We start from the raw sequence: 21,290 nt of genomic DNA, 5'->3' as shown, positions 1-21,290 counted from the left end.
GAGATGCCGCTGTGTCAACCACCCATTCCGACTCTGGACCTGACAGGTGCATGCATTCCTCTTCCTCATTTATAAAGAGGACAACATTATCATTATTTTGCACCATGGCGGCTGTGTTGTCGTCATTCTTCTGGCCACTGGTTTCACCTTTGCCCTTCCTTGGATTTGGGCAATCTCTTTTGAAGTGACCTGGTTGATTACAGTTGTAGCAATTTCTGACTCTTGATTTGGATCGGTTCTTTGACTTCCCACGAGCTCCGGATCTACCATAGTTGTTCGAACTCCTTTGATAACTCCTGCCTCTACCTTCTGTGATGAGAGCATGTCCTTGATTTTCAGGCTTCTTTCTCATCTTCTCATTGAGTAGAAAAGCCGATGTGACATCTTTCAACTCAATAGTAGTCTTACCGTGCAGGATGATTGTTGCCAAATTATCGTACGAAAATGGCAACGAGTTCAATAGCAAGATGGCTTTATCTTCTTCCTCGATTTTCACTCCGAGGTTGACAAGATGTGTGATTAGTCCGTTAAACACATTTAAATGTGACAAAAAATTCGTACCTTCACTCATGTGTAGGGCGTATAACTGCTTCTTCAGGTACAATTTATTTGTCAGCGTTTTGGACATGTATAGGCTTTCCAACCTTGTCCAAATTCCACGTGCAGTGTCTTCATCAATGATGTTATTTACCACATCATCTGATAAGTGCAACCTTAATTGCACTAGCAGCTCTTTCATCCAAGTCAGCCCAATCCTCAACTTTCATGGTATCAGGCTTTTTGGAATCAACATCTAGAACCTTGTGTAATCCTTGTTGGATGAGCAGATCTCTCATCCTTCTTTGCCATGTTGAGAAACCGTTATCTCCGTTGAATTTTGCTACCTCGTACTTTACTCCGGACATTTTTATTTTTCACCAAGTATAGTACTACCGACAGTGAATAGTATTTCAGTGAACGAGCAGAACCTGTGCTCTGATACCAGTTGTTGGGAATAAACCCCTTACCAAAATAATATTCACGGTAATAAAGCGGAATAATAATGTAGTACCGAGATACGCTAATTAACAAGAATAAAAGAGTAACAATGACACCAAGATTTTTACGTGGAAAACCCTTCTGAATAAGGGAAAAAAAACCACGACCCCGAGAGGAGCAACTGATATCACTATAGTAAGGAATTTTACACTTTGTAGGTCGGAGATAAATACTCCAAAGACCACTACAACACTCAAAAGAAATAACCCTCTTTTGATATTCCCACCTCACTACAATATCGCTCACTCTCTATTTTCCTCACAGACTATTTTCTTATACCTTGTCTGTGAAACCTCACTCTTTCTTTCTCTCTTTGTTGGTGTGAAGAAATGAGAGTTGAAACTATCCTTTTATAGCCAAAGCTTCACCCTCTAAAGCCTACAATATTTGACAATTTATACCCACTTTTCACAATTCAACAAAGTTGGCTACCAAACCAAAGAAATTCAACAAGGTTGGCTACCAACCAAACCAAGTCAACAAGGTTGGCTACCAAACCAAAGAAAACTCTTATTAGGCACATGCCTAATACTTCTTCAATGAGATGGACATCATCAGGAATTGCTGATTCTGGAATAGATTGGAGCTGATCGCAGTACCCGATATCTAGACTTCGAAGTGAAGTGAGCGACGAGGGAATACCTTCTTCGAGTAGTGACCAAACTTGAGGTGAATTACGAATAGATAGACGTTTCAGAGAAGTGAGGCTTTTGAGAACTTGGCTGCTTAAGGTTTTCAGATTATTTACTTCAAAACGTCGAATGGAGAAAGGAAATTCCCAATTTTCATCAGCAAGAATCTCTTCGTCACTACCATCATGAATGATGGTTAAATCTGTGAGACGGCGGAGTATCTGTAAAACCCACTCCTTTCGGCCATTCACCAGTTTCTTGCAATACTCGATCAGAAGGACTTCTAAATTGAAGGGTAGTCCTCCTTCAGGAAAGGACTCAATTTCTGGACAATAACGCAAGGAGAGACGTTTAAGAGATGGAAGGAGTTCCTGCATACGTTCTGGCAATGATTTCAGCTTTTGGCATTTGTAAATAAACAAATAACACAACGAGGTCATCTGAATCGTGCATATAGCTGAAATTGTTTCAAGATTCTCACATTCATCAATTTTCAGATCTTCGATCCCAGTGGGAATCAAAAGCCGTGCAAGGAGATGACAACGTTTAATTCTGAATCTGTTGGTATTTGGAAGACTGCTAATACGTATAGAGGTAATAGAGTGGCAATCATCAATATTTAGTGAAGCTATCTGCTTCATTCCCTGAATTTGGGATGTAAACATTTGAGCATCATCAAAAAGAATTCCAAGATTAGGAGAACCAACAACTTGAAGCCAATCTAAACTTAAAAGTTGGATAGGTGTCTCCAAAATGAGTCGAGGACATTTTGAAATTATCAATACTGTCAAAGAACAAAGATTTTCAGGCAACTTCCCAATCAACTTGGGGCAACCTTTAATTGTAAGTCTCTTAAGTGTTGGGAACTCTCCATTCCCTAGTATATGCCACTGCTTCCACTCCAGCATATTTGCAAATTCAAGCGACTTAAGAGAGTTAAATGGCTTTTTGGAAGACAAACCACCATAGAATTCTTCAGTCACCTCAGTTATTCGATGCATCCCTCTGATGGCAAGGGCATTCAAAGAAGGAAGTTGTCCTAGTGCTGGCAAGGAATCACAATCCATGCAGTTGCTAAGATACATTTCTACCAGCTTAAGAAACGAATGAGCAGCTAGCCAATCTGGAAATTTTGTCCCTCTGTATCCCGTGGTTCGGAGTATTTTTATGTTTGTATTTGGTTGTAACTCATCAAGTATGTCTCTCTCATTTTGTGAGTTCTCAGCAATACTTTCGCTCCACTTCAATGATAACTGTTCAACGTGATTTTTTTCTCTCATGTTTGCCTTCACAACTTCCCTTCTATCAACCACATTTTGCAACTCTAGAATTGATAGAGATCCATATAAGTTATGTAGTTGATCCAGATCTCCGATTCTTGAACCGCTGCAATCACCTAGAAGAAATTTAGCTCCCACTAGCACATGAAGGCTTTTCAACTTGCTTAGATATAGCGGCATCTTCAAGCGAGGAATGTTGCTAATATCAAGGTGACGCAAGTTGCTCAACTTTTCCATGTGGTTGTAGCTCCTCAAGATTAAGGCAATATGATAAGAGAAGTGTCTCCAAGTTACAACTTGTTTATCGCTGTCCAAGAAAGGTCCAAAAATCTTAGGAGTTTTAATTTGATAAACAAGGCATTGGGCAACTCCTTAATGTTATAACCAGATAATGATAGTGCCCTTAATGATGTTAATCTTGGCAATATCTTATGCAACACCCTATTACTTAGGTCGTAAATGGGAAAAAAGCGATTCATGCTTATGGGAAGCAATGTCCTCAATTGCTCCAATTTGCACAGGGATTTCAATTTCTCAAATTCTCCAAAGCTCATTGAATATGATAAGTGTCGAGTTTGTTCCAATATATGAGATCCTTCGTTGTTTTCCAACCTGAAGCAAAGATTTGAACATGCAATTTGGGCCAGATCATTGACAAGGTCATGCATTAAGAACATCTCAGTCCCCGTTGGAAAAGACGTAGGGACCCTTTCGAACAATGATCTTGATCTCAACTCGAGAAAGTATTGGTTTCCTGACTCTTCAATTGATTCATCTTTCTGTAACCACTGTACAAGACCATTAGCAATCCACAGATTAATAACTTGTTCTTTGCAAAATAGATGATCTTTGGGAAATATTGCACAATAGGCAAAGCATCGCTTTAAATGTACAGGAAGATCATTGTGTTGAGAAGCGTATCAAATTTTGGCCTACTCCACGGCCACACAAAGAATAGCTCTTGATTGAAGAGAGAAAGAAGAAGTTTTGGGATGATCTACAAATGAAAATGTAGACCCCTATTTATACATCATAAGAATGCCGATGTAAGCGCTTACATCATAAGAATGCTGAGGTAAGCGCTTACATCACAAGAATGTCGATGTAAGCGCTTACATCATATTTTCATCTCTTTTTGATTTTTCTTTCTTTTGTTTTGTCTACTTTCACATACAACAATAGGTTTGGTCCTATCAATCTCCCCCTCAAACCTATGTTACATCAAGAAAGAAAATAAAGAAAGATTTGCTATTCTCTGGTGGCACCTTCACTCTATCAGTCTTGAAGGCTAACTGAGGCAGTGCACAACCTCAGTTTGTCAACACCGACAACTTTGGTCAATATGTCTGACGGGTTCTTTGATCCTGGTATCTTCTGCAGGGAAAAAGTTCCTTCGTTTATCAACTCTCGGATATGATGATACCTCAACTGGATATGCTTTGATCTCGCATGAAACACTGAATTTTTGGCAAGATGAATTGCACTCTGGCTATCGCTGAAAAGCTCACAATTGTCCTGCTCTTTACTTAGCTCTTTAAGAAAATTCTTGAGCCAAATCATCTCACTTCCAGCTTCTGAGATTGCCATGTACTCTGCTTTAGTGGTAGATAGAGCAACACTTTTCTGAAGTCTGGACATCCAACTAACAGCAATACCACCCAAGGTGAACACGTAGCCCGTGGTACTTTTTCGACTATCCAGATTGCCGCCTAAATTTGCATCAGCAAAACCTTGTAAGATAATATTTCTCTTTTTAAAACAAAGTGCCATACCTGAGGTGCCTTTGAGATATCGCAATATCCATTTTACACCTTCCCAATGCTCCTTTCCTGGATCTGACATGTATCAACTAACAACTCCAACTGCATGGGCTATGGCAGGTCTAGTGCAAACCATAGCATACATCAAACTTCCTACTGCTGAAGCATACGAAACTTTGGACATGTACTTCCTTTCTTCATCTGTCTTAGGTGATTGGTCCTTTGACAGATTTAGATGGCTTCCGAGTTGAGTGCTTCTGGTCTTTGCATCATGAAGACTGAACCTGCTTAGTACCTTCTGTATGTACCAGTTGTTGGGAAGCTATCAAGCTAATAGAAAGAAAAGAATATTTAAGAGAGAAAAGCAATAAATTGCACAAAACAAGACAAGACAAGATTTACGTGGTTCGGCAATTTTTGCCTACTCCACGGCCACACAAAGAATAACTCTTTATTAATTGAAAAGAGAAAGAAGAAGTTTTGGGATGATCTACAAATGAAAATGTAGACCCCTATTTATAGGCATTTGAATGCCCTGCCGAGGTAAGGACTTATATCATAAGAATGCCGATGTAAGCGCTTACATCATAAGAATGTCGAGGTAAGCGCTTACATCACAAGAATGTCGATGTAAGCGCTTACATCATATTTTCATCTCTTTTTGATTTTTCTTTCTTTTGTTTTGTCTACTTTCACATACAACAATAGGTTTGGTCCTATCACATTGTAGCTCAACATCAATGCTGGTAAGATGTCATTCGAACGACTTGGCAGCTCCCATATTTCACTTCTTAGAATGTCTCTCCATTCTTCTACCTCTGATTTGGAGCGTAACATACCTGCAAGTGCCTTCAGAGCTAAAGGCAATCCTTTGCACTTGGTGGCAATTTGTTTACCAACCTCTTCAAGTTTTGGATGTTCCTCGAGATCCCTGTTTTCTAATGAATGTCGTTTGAATAAATCCCAAGAGACTTCATTAGATAGAGTCCCCACGTTAATAACCCCACTACCCATCATCAAGGCAACACTCTCCTTACGTGTCGTCACAATGATCTTAGTTCCAATTTCTCCTTGTGCAAAAGGATTTCTCAAGTCATCCCACTCGATGTATTTGTTATTCCAAATATCATCTAAAACAATAAGAAACCTTTTTCCCTTTTAAGCTTTCCTTCAGTTTGATCTGAAGCTGATTAAGATACTCACCAACCATAGAGTCAAATGATCCAATTTCTTGAAGTAACCCTTTTGTTATTCTAGAAGCATCATATGGTTCAGACACACAAAACCAAGCTTTCAAATCGAAATGGTCTTTCACCTTCTCATCATTGTAAACAACTTTAGCAAGAGTTGTTTTGCCAATCCCAGCCATTCCAACAATAGGAATTACAGCCAAATTTTGCCCATTTGCATCAATAGACAATAAACGGTCAACCAATTCCTCTATTTCATTTTGCCTACCAAAGATATCAGAGTCATCAACTACAGAAGTTTCTTGTCTAATACTTCTTTGCTTAGCCGAATCAATATAGGCTTTGAGGTCAAGGCGACCAATTTGTTTTTCCAACTCCTCCAACGTTTCAACGGTGTCTTCCAATTTCTCTTTTATGTTAACTTAAAATTCATCACTCAAGCACAAGTTCAAGTCACTTACCTGTTGGTTGCTTATTTTTTCAATATTGATGCTGACCTTCCACTTTAAGTCTCAAAACTTCATAATTGATTTCTTCCATTAAGTTTTCAGCATTGTCCACAGCATCCTGAAGCTCATTAAGCCACTGGCTCACGTACGAATTTGATGCCTGCTTGTTCTCTGCATCTCTTAGCACAACTTGAAGACCAAGCAAAGTCATCCTCAGCTTCTTAAATAGCCGAAAATCATGCTTTTCCCTCTGAAACATCTTGAGCAGCTCACCCTGAGGAGCAAGCCTATCAAAGAGAACTGAAAGGCCTGAAGAGATAAATGCACTACCAACTGCTAAGCCAATCTCCATTTTTAAAAGTCTCTAAAATTAATATGTGCTAAGAGATTTATTTTACCTCTTCAATGCTAGATAATAATCTAAACAGGTCTGGTATTCTAACTATGTGCTTTAGCAGAAATTACTTTTGTCTTATAGCTGTATATTAAGACTGTTTCTCTTCTCACTTTTGCTATCATTTGCCACTGCTATATAGACAATTACTCCATATTTTTCTTGTTTTATATAATTTGGCAGTTACATATAGAAAGAAAAAGGACAACATTTTTTCCAATGTTTGGTCATTAACTATTACAAACAATGTAGTCCGGCCACTCTAACTACATCCCATCAGCACGGTCAGGGGCGGATTTAGGGGGGCGCAAGGGGTTCACCCGAACCCCCTTCGCCGAAAAAATACACTGTATATATAAGGCAAAATCTGTTTTTTACCTCTATATATTAAGTTTTGAACCCCCTTAACACAATCCAAAAGTGTAGTTTAGTGGTCAAGGGGGTTCAAAATCTACATAAGGTCATGGGTTCAATTCCCACTAGATACAAAAAAAAATTTTGAACCCCCTTCGTGGAGATCCTGCGTAGTCAGGAAATTCAATAAGGTTTTGAATTCCATTTGCCAGTGGACTATGCAAGGGTGTTCAAAATCTATTTTTAATCAACAACAAATACTCTCACTGTTCCAGTTTATGTGAACTTATTTCTTTTTTGGTCCGTTCCAAAAAAAAATGACCCCTTTCTAAATTTGGTAACAATTTAGCTTAAACTTACAATTCTATCCTTAACGAGAAACTTTTATAACCACATAAATACTTTGGGCCCCTTTTTAACTTGTTTAGGACCACAAATTCCAAAAGTCTTCATTTTTTCTTAAACTCCGTGCCCAGTCAAAGAGGTTCACATAAATTAGACGGAGGGAGTAATATTTTTACTTTATACATAGTATAATTTTCCGACGAAGAGTAGTCAACTGACCACCCTTGGGCCAACATAACTACGCCCCTGTAGCCACATAAAGTGAAGGGTGGTCAGTTGAATGCCCTTTATTGGATAATAATATATACTGCATATATAAGTCAAAATTTACTTTTTATACACTGATGTACTACATCTTGAATATCCTAAGCGAAATTTCTGGATTTGCCATTGTTCATAATTACGGTTAAAGTGAAGAAAGTAACCAAACCATCCTTAAAATAAATTTAAGAAAAAAACAAATGGACGCAAAGAACTATATATTCACGTACTAAAACAACTTTTCTTTAAAAAAAAAGAGTCAGAAAATGACAATCAAATAAAATCAGAAGATGAAAAAGAGCACAGTACCTTGTGTTGGTTTATTAGAACTTTGTTGGGTTTGCATTGACATTGTCAATATTTTTTAATCTTGTAATCATATATTTGTATGAGATGTGAGGTTAATTAGATGCAGGCGGCAGAGGAAACAAAAGAGCGGAAATAACGAAAGGATTTATGTTGAGAATTTCGTCGAGAAGGAATCTAAAGATTGAATTTTCCCAAGGGACAACAAGAGTCGTATTTATTGATGTGAGTAAAAATTTACTCACTCCGAATGTTTATACCAAGCCAATGCGTGTAAGACATATATCTCTGTTTCTAAACATGTGGCACTATATCTTGTGTAAAAATGCTTGATCAACAATTTTTCCCTTCTCAATTTGAGTAAAGAGACAACCAGAACTTTTCGTTGGCTTTCTTAAAGGGTGTGATGTGAAATGAAAGTTGCACCTTTTCATCAAATAGAGTCTGCACTGTATTATTTATTCCGTCATTTGTGTTCGTAGAATTTCTATAAAAGTGTCGTTATTACAGAATAAATTTTCTATCTTACAAGGAATTAATCCGAAATTCCGAATACCTTGGGCAACATTGGTGGGACTAAAATCCTTAAGGACGCACAAGAAATTTTGTGGGCTCGGAATATTTTTACATTTCTATTCTAACTTCTGATTTTCTGGTTTTGAACGCAGTTTTACTAACACTTTTCCATTCCGTAATGATGGTTGAACTTTGTTCAAATCCTAACAGTGAAAACAATATAACCTTCTTATAATCTAATCATAACGTGCAATATGCTATGTGTTACGTATAACCAGTCTTTTCTCATGGAAGATTGTATTTCTTTCAAAGAAAAAACTAAAAGTGTGACTCCTAACGGCGTGTAGTTTCAATACGTCATAACTCACAATTAAGACTTCAAAAGAAAAGGTCAAATGTACTGAGTAAACTATTAATGACATCATGATACATCCCTGGAAGAGTGTATCAATTTCCTCTCTGATGCAAAATAAGAGTATAGTGTATTACCAAGTTCAAAGCTGCCTAAAAAGAACCAAAACAAAAAAAAATAAAAAATAAATATGAAATGTACACATCTCCTGGAAGATGACAATTTAGTATCCATTCAGTATTACCTATCGAATGCAGTGTAGTTAGAAACTCAAAAATCCAAATACTGAAAAAATCTTAATATTTGCTATCAAATGCAGTGTAGTATAAAATGACAATTTTAAAATACAGCCCAGGCTTAGACAAGAAGCAATGGCAGAAATGCAGAACAACAGAATAATTTAGTAACAAATGAGAGCCAAGCCTCAGACTAGTACCAGAAAATCTATAAGCTAAATAGTCCAAATAAACAAATTAAAGAATTACTCAGAGCAATGCATAAACTCTGAAAACGTAGAGCTTAATTTCATACTAAGCAAATCACAAAATTGTGGACATAGAAATAACAAGTCCTTTTAATTGATTTTTGACTTTGAGGTGGAGGCTATTAAAACTGGAATGAGGTGGTGTTTAGACCACGGCTTTAACAAATTAACTATTGAATCAGATTCTTTACTTGTTCTTCAAATGATAAAGGGAGAAATCTCCACGGCATGACAAATCAGAGAAGAAGTTAAAGAGATTCAAGCAATGAACACAGATGGACAGTTTCAATTCACTCACACCTTCAGGAAAGGCAACATTCCAGCTAATCTTCTAGCAAATTTAGCGGAAAGAGATAGAAAAAAACAGTTCTTCATTGGGGCTATAAACATGCCAAGGCAAATTACATCCTCAGTGAAAAATGATGAGCTAAGAAGACCAAGTTTTAGAATTAAGGTGAGGAAGAACACCTTCATCTTTGATCCAGGTTGAATGTGATATTTGTGCTAAGTTCATACTTAGCAATTTTTCGGACCTTAATTGTTTTAGGAGTGACCATCCTTTCTTTCTGTTATCTTAGGGATAAGACAATTGTAAAGTTGGATTTGTCCAATTAACTCTATTTTGATGAGGTCAGGTATATGCCCCCCTTTATGTTTCTTCTGAGTTATCTTCAGTATAATCTCCTATGGAGAACCTTTGGTTTTAAAAAAAAAAAAGACTTTGACATAGGAGGAAATTTCTGCACAATATTTATGCACACAAACACTCATGCGCACATGTAACAGTCCATTACTCAAATGGTCACATAACTATCTCAAATTATCTCCTAAAGTCACTTTACTTTCGTTTGTAACAACAAAGTCACTGAACTATGCTTATTGCATTCAGAAGGTCACTCAACTAGATTTTCCAAATTTTGGATTGCCAAATATCTATTTTACTCTAAATTATAAACATTTATCTTCTTTTTATTTTTTTAAACTTTTTAATATTATGATTTTCCTTTTTAATTTATATTATGGACTTATCTATAGAATAAATAAATATTATTTATAAATTTAAAAAATAAAAAGTATTTAAGCAAGTATAATGCTGGAATAACAAAATAACGAGCTTAGTAAAAAAAAATTAATTAGAATAATTTGTTAGTAATAATAATTTTAGTATTAATAACAAAACTTCAAAAATTTATTTACACAATTCAGAATGAAAGAAAATAAAGGTTTTAAAATATATATTCCATGCACGTAATACAAAAATAATTATTTAAATAAAGATATTTTTATAATATACATTATATATTCTTGAAAATTATGCTCAATTATATTATTATGTTTCTATCAACTTTCCGATGACACAAAGTTATGTCACCGGAAAGTAGGGGGACTATCTGTATAAGGTAAAATATACTATGTTAAATCGTGCATGGAATATATATAATATAATTGAGCATAATTTTCAAGAATATATATGTATATTATAAAAATACTTTTGTTTAAATAATTATTTTTATATTACATGCATGGAATATATATTTTACAACATTTATTTTCTTTCATTCTGAATTGTGTAAATAAATTTTTAAATTGTTGTTGTTAATACTAAAATTATTATTACGAACATATTATTCTAATTAATTTACTATGCTCATTATTTTGTTATTCCAACATTATAGATTATAGATGCTTAAATACTTTTTATTTTTTTAATTTATAAATAATATTTATTTATTCCTTTAGGTAAGTCCATAATATAAATTAAAAAGGGAAAATCATAATATTGAAAAGTTAAAAAAAGAAAAGAAGATAAATATTTATAATTTAGAGGGTAAAATAAGTATTTGGCAATCCAAAATTTGAAAAATCTAGTTGAGTGATCTTCTGAGTGCAATAGAAATAGTTCAGTGACTTTGTTGATACAAACCAAAGAAAAGTGACTTTAGGAGATAATTTGAGAAGTTGAGTGACCATTTGAGTAATTGACTCGCACATATAATGATGCCAAAATCCTAATAAAAATAGATAAGTTTACAAAAGTTAATACTCAAAAGTTCCATTTTCTTTTACATGTATATCTTCTACTTAGAGATGTTAAATCACGAGGAGAGAGCTTATATTCGTTTAACTTGGCGTGAATAAGAGATCTGTGTATTTCATGACCAAGTCTAAAATTAAAGGCAAAATCGAAACACAAAAAAGAATAAATGCTTAAGAGGACATAATTATCTATTTCTTTCATGTAGGGAAAACCGTCAATGCTCCACATAAGACTTAACACTTGCACAGATTTTTTTTCTTTCTCAAACTGTGAAACAGACCATTAATGCTGAGACGATTAAAAAAGAAAAAGAATTAATGAACAAACAAAGGGAGTCTTGAATAAATAGCCACGTTTATTTGGAGATAATAGGACCAACGATCTTGGCCGCTATATTGAGCAATCTTTGGACACTATTTCCATTTTCTCACTTTTGAAATCCAGATTGAGCAGCGAACAACCATCCTCTACGGTAGACATGCCTAACATCCGACTGGCCCAGTGCGTCGAACAGGAACCGCCAATCATGGAGAAAATAAGCATTAGCTTTTTTGTGAAGTTTGTCTTGTAATAGGTAGAGTAATACCTCGCAATCTGTTTCTACTATAATCGGTATTTTATTTTTTTGTGAAAGCAAGTTCCAATCCTTTCACTAGGGCGAGAATTTCTCCTTGGATGGGTGATGAGACCATTATGCGACAGGAGAATCCATCAATCCATTTTCCTTCGGATTCTCTGATGATTCCACTTGCTCCTCCAATGTTGGAGTTTTTTTGGTGCATACCGTCTATATTGAGTTTATAAATATTTTTTGGTGGGGCCGTCTAGTTTATTGGGATTTTTGTGGTTAAGATTTTCTTTAAGTTATGGGTTGTTAGGCATAGGTATTCAATTGCGTGTGTAACTATTTTTTGGCTGTCAATTTTGATTGAGCGGTTATTGAAATAGTTATGATTAGGTTGAGCCAAATATGCCAAAGAATAATTTGGGTGATAACAACCAAAGGGATTGATATGTTATTACGTAGAAGGATACTCGTAGTGGAGGTACAAGTATCTTTTATCCAATTTAGTTGGTTTGAGGGTGGGGTGGTGATGTTTAACTCTCCCCATATTGTACTGTTCATTTGGGCAATGAAAGAACAAGTGATTTGTGTTTTCCTCTGTCTCACAATGTTTGCAAGAGTTACATTCGATTATTTTTCTTTGGCTTAGGATAGCTGCAGTGGGTAGACATTGATGTACTAATAGCCATAAGAATGTTTTGAGTTTGTTGTGGCATGGTGCTTTCCATATCTAGAAATGGTGAAAGGGTTCATGAGGTTGGGTTGCCTCTGTGATCTTAATGAAAAGGTTGTAGGCCGATTTTGTTGTGAAGTTCCCATCTTCGGTTCTTTCCAGAAGAATGAGTCATTTAAGTTTTTAGAGAACAGAATGTAAGTTTGTGTTACAAGGTCAGAGATCGTATTTGGTAGGTCGTATGGAAGAGCTTCTAGGTTCCAATTTTTATTACTAATAATATAATTAATTTTTTTAATTTTTTTTTCTTCCTTGCCTAACGGCCCCTTGATTAGTTCTCTTAGGGTGTGTTTGCCAATAACCCATCTATCATCCCAAACGATTATCCGGCTCCCGTTTTCTAATATTTCAAGCGATGCCTTTGGAGAAGAAGGAATAAGTTTTTGCAGTGCTTTTCCAGATATAGGAGTCATTTGTTTTGTAAACCATAGGATTCCTTCTTAAAGTGTTAAGTGTGATGACCCGGTCAGTCTTCTTAAGAATTAATGCCCGATCCCCTATTAATTGCTTTTCGCGTATTTATTTTTGCTATTTTGATTTGCCCTGGGATGTTTGGCTTTAAGTTTCGGAGAGTTTTGGGACACTTAGTCCCTAAATGAGAGCTTAAGTGTTGGAAAGTTGACCGTAGTTGGAACAATATGAAGACGGCCGCGGAATGGAAATTCGATGGTTCTGTTAGCTCCGTTGGGTGATTTCGGGCTTAGGGGCGTGTTCAAATTGTGTTTTGGAGGTCCGTAGCTAATTTAGGCTTGAAATGCTGAAAGTTGAATTTTTGAAGTTTCCAGTCCGATAGTGAGATTTTTGATCCGAGGGTCGGAATGGAATTCTGGAAGTTGGAGTAGCTCCGTAGTGTTGAATGTGACGTGTGCGCAAAATTTCAGGTCATTCGGACGAGGTTTGCTAAACTTTTTGATCCAAAGCGTATTTTGGGAAAAATTGGAGTTCTTAGGCTTAAATCCTTGGTTAATTCGAGGTATCGATGGTGTGTTAGGTGTTTTAAGGATTGGTACAAGTTTGGATAGTGGTTTGTGACTTGTTGGTGCCTTTGGTTGAGGTCCCGGGGGCCTCAGGGTGATTTCAGATGGTTGACGGAAGGATTTGGAGTTTGAAGTTTGCTGCAGCAGCTGGTCTTCTGTCATAATCGCACCTGTGGTTTGGGTTCCGCAGGTGCGGAGCCGCAGAAGTGGAGGAGCCATCACAGAAGCAGATTTGGGGAGGACCTTCAGGTTCCGCAGATGCGAGAGAAATACCGCAAAAGCGGTCACGCATCTGCGAAAGATTAATCGCAGGTGCGGGTTCTGGTCTTTAAGTGAAAGTCATAGGTGCGACCTTTGGTCTGCAAAAGCGGGACCACAGATGCGGTCCCAGGGCCGCAAATGCAAAAATGTCTCGGCAGAAGGTATAAATTGTGCCCTTCGCGAATTTTGAGCTATTTCACCATTTTTATCTCGGCTTTGGAGCTTTTTGGGCGATTTGAAATAGGGATTTCAAGGGGACTTCATTGAGGTAAGCAATTTGGACCTAAAACTCGTTCCTATGCTATTATTTCACGGATTAGAGCTAGAAATCATGGAAATTTAGGGTTAAAATTGGGGAAAACTAGGGCTTAGTATTGGAGACCTTTGAGTAATGATTTGAGGGATGAATTGAGGTCCAATTTTGATACTTTTGATATGACTGAACTCGTGAGAGTGCAAGGTTTCTGAAAATATAAATTTTACCCGATTCCGAGGCGTGGGCCTGAGGGGCATTTTGGTCATTTTATATAATTTCGCGTATTAGCTTAGAATTTAATTGTAGAATCAGTTATTTGAAGTGTTATTTACATTATGCAATTAAATTGAATAGATTTGGGCCATTTGGAGTCGAGTACTCGTGGCAAAGACGTGGTTTCGGGTTGATTTTGAGCTGGTTCGAGGTAAGTGGCTTGTCTAACCTTGTGTGGGGGACCTTCCCCTTAGGATATGATATAATTGATAATTGAAATGCCCTTGTACGTGAGGTGACGAGTGCGTACTTGAGCAAATTATTGAAAATCCAGTTTTTCTTTAAGTATTTCAATTGAGTTTCGTTCTCTTGTTTTATACTACTTGCAAATTTAGCTTGTTGTTAGATTAGTAAAGCATGTTTAGTTGACTTAACTGCCTTAATTGCTCTACGTGAAGCATGCTAGGTTAGAATTATCTATTTATTTGGTGCAAAATTTAGCATTTATTGAGTATTCTTGTGTTGCTGTTGTGTGTTTTTAAGTTGGGACTACAGGATGGCATCTCGGTAGATTCCCTGTACGTATTTATGATTTGGACTGAGGTGCAGGATACCAAGAGATCCCTGGCACGTAAATTGAGGATACTAAGAGATTCTCGGGATACCAAGAGATTCCTAGCATATATTGAGGATACCGAGAGATCCTCGGGATGCCAAGAGATCCCTTTGTATACATAGAGGATACCAAGAGATCCTCGGGATACCAAGAGATCCCCCGGTTATCATCCTTGCTATGAGTGGTGTTTCCTTGTGGTTTGCTTTTATCTCTGTTTTCGTTATTGTATCCTTATTATCCTGTATAGATTCTTACTGTAGACTCTCAATTTTACTGCTTATCTTATCCTGTCATCTTAATATTTATTTAACCTTAGTAGGGCCCTGACCTTCATCGTCACTACCCGACCGAGGTGAGGCTTGGCACTTACTAAGTACCGCTATGGTATACTCATGCCCTTTCTGCGCATGTTTTTCATGTGCAGATCCAGGTATCGCTTCTCAGGCCTACCATCCTTGAGGAAGGCGTCTGCTTAGAGATTTCGAGGTACATCTGCCGCATTCGCAGACCGAGAAGTCCCTTTATATTCCTGCTTTTAGTATTTAGCCCTTCTGTATTTTTTTGTTCTTATTAGACATTTTAGGGTTAGAGTTATGTAGTATTTATCTTAGCTTGTGATTCGTGGGTTTCTGGGTCTTGGATTTAGATAATGGTTTTGAGATTTATATATGGTGTATGATGAGCGGCACATTTAAACACTGTTATTGCCTTATTTCAGCTTTTAAATTGTTTATTTTCCGCAAATATGATTTTTCTTCTGCAATGTAGGCTTACCTAGTCGTAGAGACTAGGTGCCGTCACGATGGTTCGCGGAAGGTGAACCGGGGTCATGACATTAAGGTATTTAGCCTTTATTATCTTAGCCCACAGAGATTCAGGATTGGAAAGGTATCTCCATATTAGGCTTGATAGGAGTGCGATATTTTTTTTCTTTTGCTTTGTACAACCCAAACTCTCCCTCTAGCTTAGGAGATGTTACCTTCTTCCAGTTGATATGATGAATGTTTCCGTTGTCCTTGGTAGAACCTAATAACTACGGATTCTAGCATATCACTCTTTTGCTTAGGTTTTTGGATAAAAAATATGTAAAAGTATTTTCGAAAACTAACTTATTGTGCTTGTTTGCAGGGTTTGGTCAAAATGAAGCAAGAAAGTCATAACCACCTCATAAAGGAGTTGAACATGCACAAGTTCAAAGCTGAGCTAAAAGCGCTAACAATGATGAAATAGTGCGGTCGCGGAAGGTCCACTGCTGAGGCGACCATAATTATGCTCTTAGCGGAATTGAGGTTCAAAGAAGGCAATTTTGGGCACAACAGACAACGCTGACCACGGTAAAATAGCGCGGCAGTGAAATACTTGCCGCTGTCGCGGTCCAAATTTCGCTGAGGGTAAATTGAGAATCAGAGGACTGGAAATTTGAGCTCAAATGAAGAGCGCCGTCTGCGAACATATTACGTGGCCGTAGTTGAAGACAACGCTGAGGCAATTTCTTTTACGCTCCCAGCGAAATCAAGTCCTGCCCCAGTCCAAAAGAGAAGAACCGCGGTCCGCGCTTGCTTTTGCGCGGCCGTGAAAGTTCAAGCGCTGAGGCGCCCATTATTACGCTGTCAGCAAAACCTCCGTAGGGGCATTTTTGTCCAGTAAGTTAAGCTGTGTATAAATAGATATTTTTCAGATTTTTAGGGTATCTTTTGTACTGAGGAGCTCATGAACCGCCGTGCTTAGCTATTTTGAGTAATTTTAGAGTAACTTTAGCTATTAATCTTAGATTTTATTCTTGTAATCAACATTTATGGATTATATTTATCTTCATCTTTGATTTCTACCTTTATTATGAGTAGCTAAACCCATTAGCTAGGGTTGGGTATTTAATAGATCTTCTATTTTAGGGCTTAATTATTTATGGGTTAGTGATATTTAGCTTGTTTCATACTTTAACTGTAGAATTGGTGGTTGCAAACATTGATTCATGCCTTTATGACTTAGACTCTTCTTGAGAAAGAGGGACTAAGTCTAGGATAATTAGGCTAACAAGGAATTGGGGTGTACTCAAGAGATTGATAGCCCAATTAAAGGGTTAAACCCGAGAGATAATAATACCCGACTTGAGCCAATTTTACATGTATTATTTGAACACCCAATTGGACTTGAGAAAGCCAATTAGGGCAAAGTCACTCAAACTACCGAGAGGTATAGAGTAAGTAATTTTATGTAAGGTTATATCACGACCCCAAATATAACAAGCTTGTCCTAAATTTTAGATCCCATTAGATACTCGCCTAGGTGTAAGTCACTTCCCTAGTGCTTTTTATCACTTGAAAAAACCTTACAAAAATATTGTACTTAGTTTATTTTCAGCATCCAATAGCAGTAAAAGTAGAATAGTAACAAAACCAAACATGTTTAGAAGTGCAATTAAAAGCAACACGCAAAGCTAGATTAGATAGAAACCCAATTCCCAACCAATATTAACTCCCTGTGAAAATCGATCTCGATCCTTCAGGTAAAAGTTGCATCGACCACTCCTCGCCATTATATAGTAGTGTAGGGTTGGAGCTGATCAGAACACCATAGGAAGTTTCTCTGAATGCGATCAATATTTTTTCTAGTCTTCACTAGAAGAAGGTTCATTTGCATGGAATGGGTATGGATGGCTGAGGGAGTCAATTAAATAAGAGCTAATCTCCCAGATAAGGTTAGTAGTTTTGTTTTTCTTCATTTTAGTCTAGTATTCATCCTGCCAAGTATGAATTGATAATCCGAGCTTTTGGGTTAGTTGGTAATTGAAAATCCCAGGTATTTTCCCATATTATTTTTTATCTTAATGTTTAGTGTGTTGGCCACCGATGTTTGGTTAGAAATTGGTACGTTTGAGGAAAAAATTATTTTGGATTTGGAGAAATTTATTCGCTACCCGAATTACTAGGAAATGAAGTTGAATATGTTTATGATAGAAGTGAACTTGCATTGTCTGCCTCAGAGAAAAGTATAAGGTCATCCGCGTATAAGAGGTGGGATATGGTTGGGCCATTCTTGCTTATTTTAATGGGTTTTCAGTTCAAAATATATACTTCATAATTAATGCAATGTGTTAGAGATTGTATACTGATGATGAATAGGTATGGGGATAGTGGGTCTCCTTGTCAGAAGCTTCTTGATGGTTCGAAGAATTCCAGTAATTTTTGGAAGAAAATTAAGTGGATGCCATCTGCACCTGGTGGCTTTAGTGGTTTAAAGGAATTTATAGCTCTATTGATTTCGTGACTAAAAGAGGTCTAATAAGAGCTTCTTTATCCTGATCTTTTAGGATGTTGAGTAGGCTTGGGTTATGTGTTATGATATATGTACATGAATCAAGTTCAGTTGTGTAGATATTTGAGAAGTGTTTAATAATAATATCATGTATTTCCTGAGGGTCAAACTGTGTAATTTAGCCCTATTATCCTGTTTTTCCTGCTTCTCTGGATAGCGGATATATGAAAGAATTTTGTGTTGGCATCCCTGTCATTTTTCTACTAAACTCTTGATTTTAATTTCCAAAAATCTTGTTCATTTTGGAGAATTAGTTATATTCATGAATAAGATTATTTTCAAGGTTATAGTGAAACTGGATTTTATTTTGTGGGTGCATGTTTTGGAGCCCCTGAATACGTGCAAGAAGAGTTTTTTTAAAAAAATATTCTCAAATGTGAACCTGTTCCATTCTTTCACGTGTTCTGCGAAGGAAGAAATGGCAGTTGAGTATTTTGTATTATTATTCCAATGTTTCTTAACTATGTTTGGGAAGAGTGAGTGACTAAGCCACATTGTTTCAAAGCGCAAAACGTGTGTCGGTTTACTGATATTTTTTAGGGCCTTAGTAGTAGTGGATAATGGTCCGAATGTGTAAATGGCATATGTGTGACAGTGCATCCGGGAACATTTTCATCCAATTTGAGTTTCAAGAAATCTATCCTATCTTTCCATAATTTGCTGCTGCCATTTTTTCCTTTTATTTGTCCATGTGAAGCGAGGACTCACAAAATCTAAGTCAATCATATCAATAACATCAAGGCAATTTAAAAAGACAGTACTTATGTTACTGTTTATGGGCCTACCTCCAAACTTTTTAGAGGTGGCTGTGACTTCATTAAAGTCTCCACATAATAGTCACGGGTAGGTGTTATTTTTAGCAACTATTTGCAGATTATTCTATAGAATTTTTTTGTTTACTAATAAAGTGTTGGCATAAACTAAAGAAAGTAGCTAAGGTTTTGAAGTTCTACTGACCTGGATGTTTGCATGGATCTCCTGGTCAGTAACTTCTACTGGATCCATCTCCAACTCTTCATGCCTCCACATTAGTACGACTCCACCTGAGTAGCCATCTACACTAATTTCAAACAAGTTAGTGAAACCAATAAATTTTATGAGCTCGTAGTGGCTTTACATGCGTGTTTCAGCGAGGCAGATGAGGGATGGATTGTTCCAGTCGACAATGTCTTTGAATTTGCATCGGAGTACTTGGTTGTTGAATCCCCTACAACTCTAAAGGAGGATCTTCATTTTGGGTTCATGGGTTATACGTGAGCTCCCACCCGGGGTCAGTGACATGCGCAAGTGTGCAACTAGTGGATGATCCGCCCCATTATTTATTGGCAATGGCAAGTCTTCCTCCGTTAGTGTTGGCAGAATCAGTGTTGAATATTTGTGGATGATCAATAAGGGGTAGGTGTGAATGTTCAATGCTATTCGAAGCACATTTTTTGGAACTAAGATGAAGTATCGTTTTTCTCTGTTTTCGTAAAATGTGATTGACGGTGATTCCAACAGTGTGATGTGTTATAGCATTTGATCTAAGATACTTGGTTCCTGCACTTCTTGGTTTATTAATATGATTATATCGGCTTCCGGATTCAAAGGGGACAATGGCTCTACTGTTAGTGCCTCCAGTTCTATGTCCAGATTTTACGGTAGTGCTAGCTCCTCCATTTCCGGTGATGAGAGCAATCAGGTGTTTGGTGGGGGTATATAGACTTTTTGTTCCTCTGTACCTGTTGGGTCTTCTGTAACTGCACTGGTTGGTAGTATCCCTGAATTTGTGGTGGTTGTTGTGTGGTTGTGTTCAGGTGGTTTACAATCTCCATCACGGCTATTTCCAGGTTTTGCATTGTTTCCATTCGTATTTCCATCCGGGGCTCCTAGTCCTGCATATGCTCGATGAGGTCCTGTATGTTCTCCAAGAAGAACTGAGCATGCTAGTATAGCCCTACTACATCCGGCCATGGAGTTGGTGGTGGGTGGTGCACGACTTGAAGCATTGTGGGTTGTTGTGGTATTGCCGTGGGAACTAGTACTGGGAGTATTGTGGTTTGAACAAAGTAGTTGGTTGTTTGGGTATGACTGTGTTGACATTGGAAGTGTTGGTTGTTGTCTCTATTGTGGCGTGGGTGCTAGTAGCGTCACTAGTTGTGGTGGTTGGAGCGATAGTGGTAATGGCGATACATTTTTAGTGAGTGAGAGAGTGGGGACTTGGTCTGTGAAAGAGAGTGTGGTAGGGGAGATTATAGGGGTGACTAGATGGTAGGGGAGATTACTTGGGGTTTTAGTTTGTGGGGGTGAGTTAAGAGGTGATGTGTGATAGGGTGTGTGATGGGTTTGATGGGGTTTGACAATGGCAGGGGTAGGGTGGGTAGTAGGGAGGGAGTAGGTTTCGTAATGAGAAATAATTTCATGCATGGTAGGCATTTTAGGAGTAGTGTTTATGGTATTGTCATTATTTTTAGTACTGTATATTTTATTATTTTTCTCCGATTTGGTAATCTGCTCGTGTCCTTGAGATCCTATGTGTGCTCCTTTGTTATTCCTATTTTGGGTGTTATTGTCATTAATTTTGTGGGTTCGACAGTGTAATTTGTTGTAAAGGAGTTTTTATTGGTGGCACAGTTGATAGGTAGTTAATTGTTGAAGCTGAAAATAGGAACGAATAAATTTTTTGTTCTTGGTGATGTCATTGTTGATGGGGTTGTAGTGTCCGGTTTGCAATTTTTTTCTTTGGTATTTTGTTTTCTAAATCCAGTTGATTTAGGATAAAGAATTGGTTTTGTTGGATATAATTAGTTGACCCTTCAGAGCTGGTAGAGGTGGAAAATACTGTATGTTTCTTGGTCCCCATGATTGGGATAAATATAGGGATGGTTGGTCTAGAGTTTGAGCTAGTATGGGGCAAATTAGTGTTTCTATTTTATATTTTTGTTTTTTCTTTTCCTAATTTTTTTTCTTTTAATT

At 37.2% G+C, this 21,290-nt stretch overlaps 1 pseudogene; it reads right to left on the bottom strand.

Moving 5' to 3' along the window:
- Positions 1–1,444: 1,444 nt before the first annotated feature.
- Positions 1,445–6,842, bottom strand: LOC107813086 (putative disease resistance RPP13-like protein 1; annotated as a pseudogene).
- Between the last annotated feature and the right edge of the window lie 14,448 nt (positions 6,843–21,290).

The sequence above is a fragment of the Nicotiana tabacum genome, chromosome 22 (assembly GCF_000715075.1).
Source record: "Nicotiana tabacum cultivar K326 chromosome 22, ASM71507v2, whole genome shotgun sequence".
Taxonomy (NCBI): Eukaryota; Viridiplantae; Streptophyta; class Magnoliopsida; order Solanales; family Solanaceae; genus Nicotiana; species Nicotiana tabacum.
Note: the sequence above shows the minus strand (reverse complement) of the source record. Positions and strands in the feature narration are given on the sequence as shown.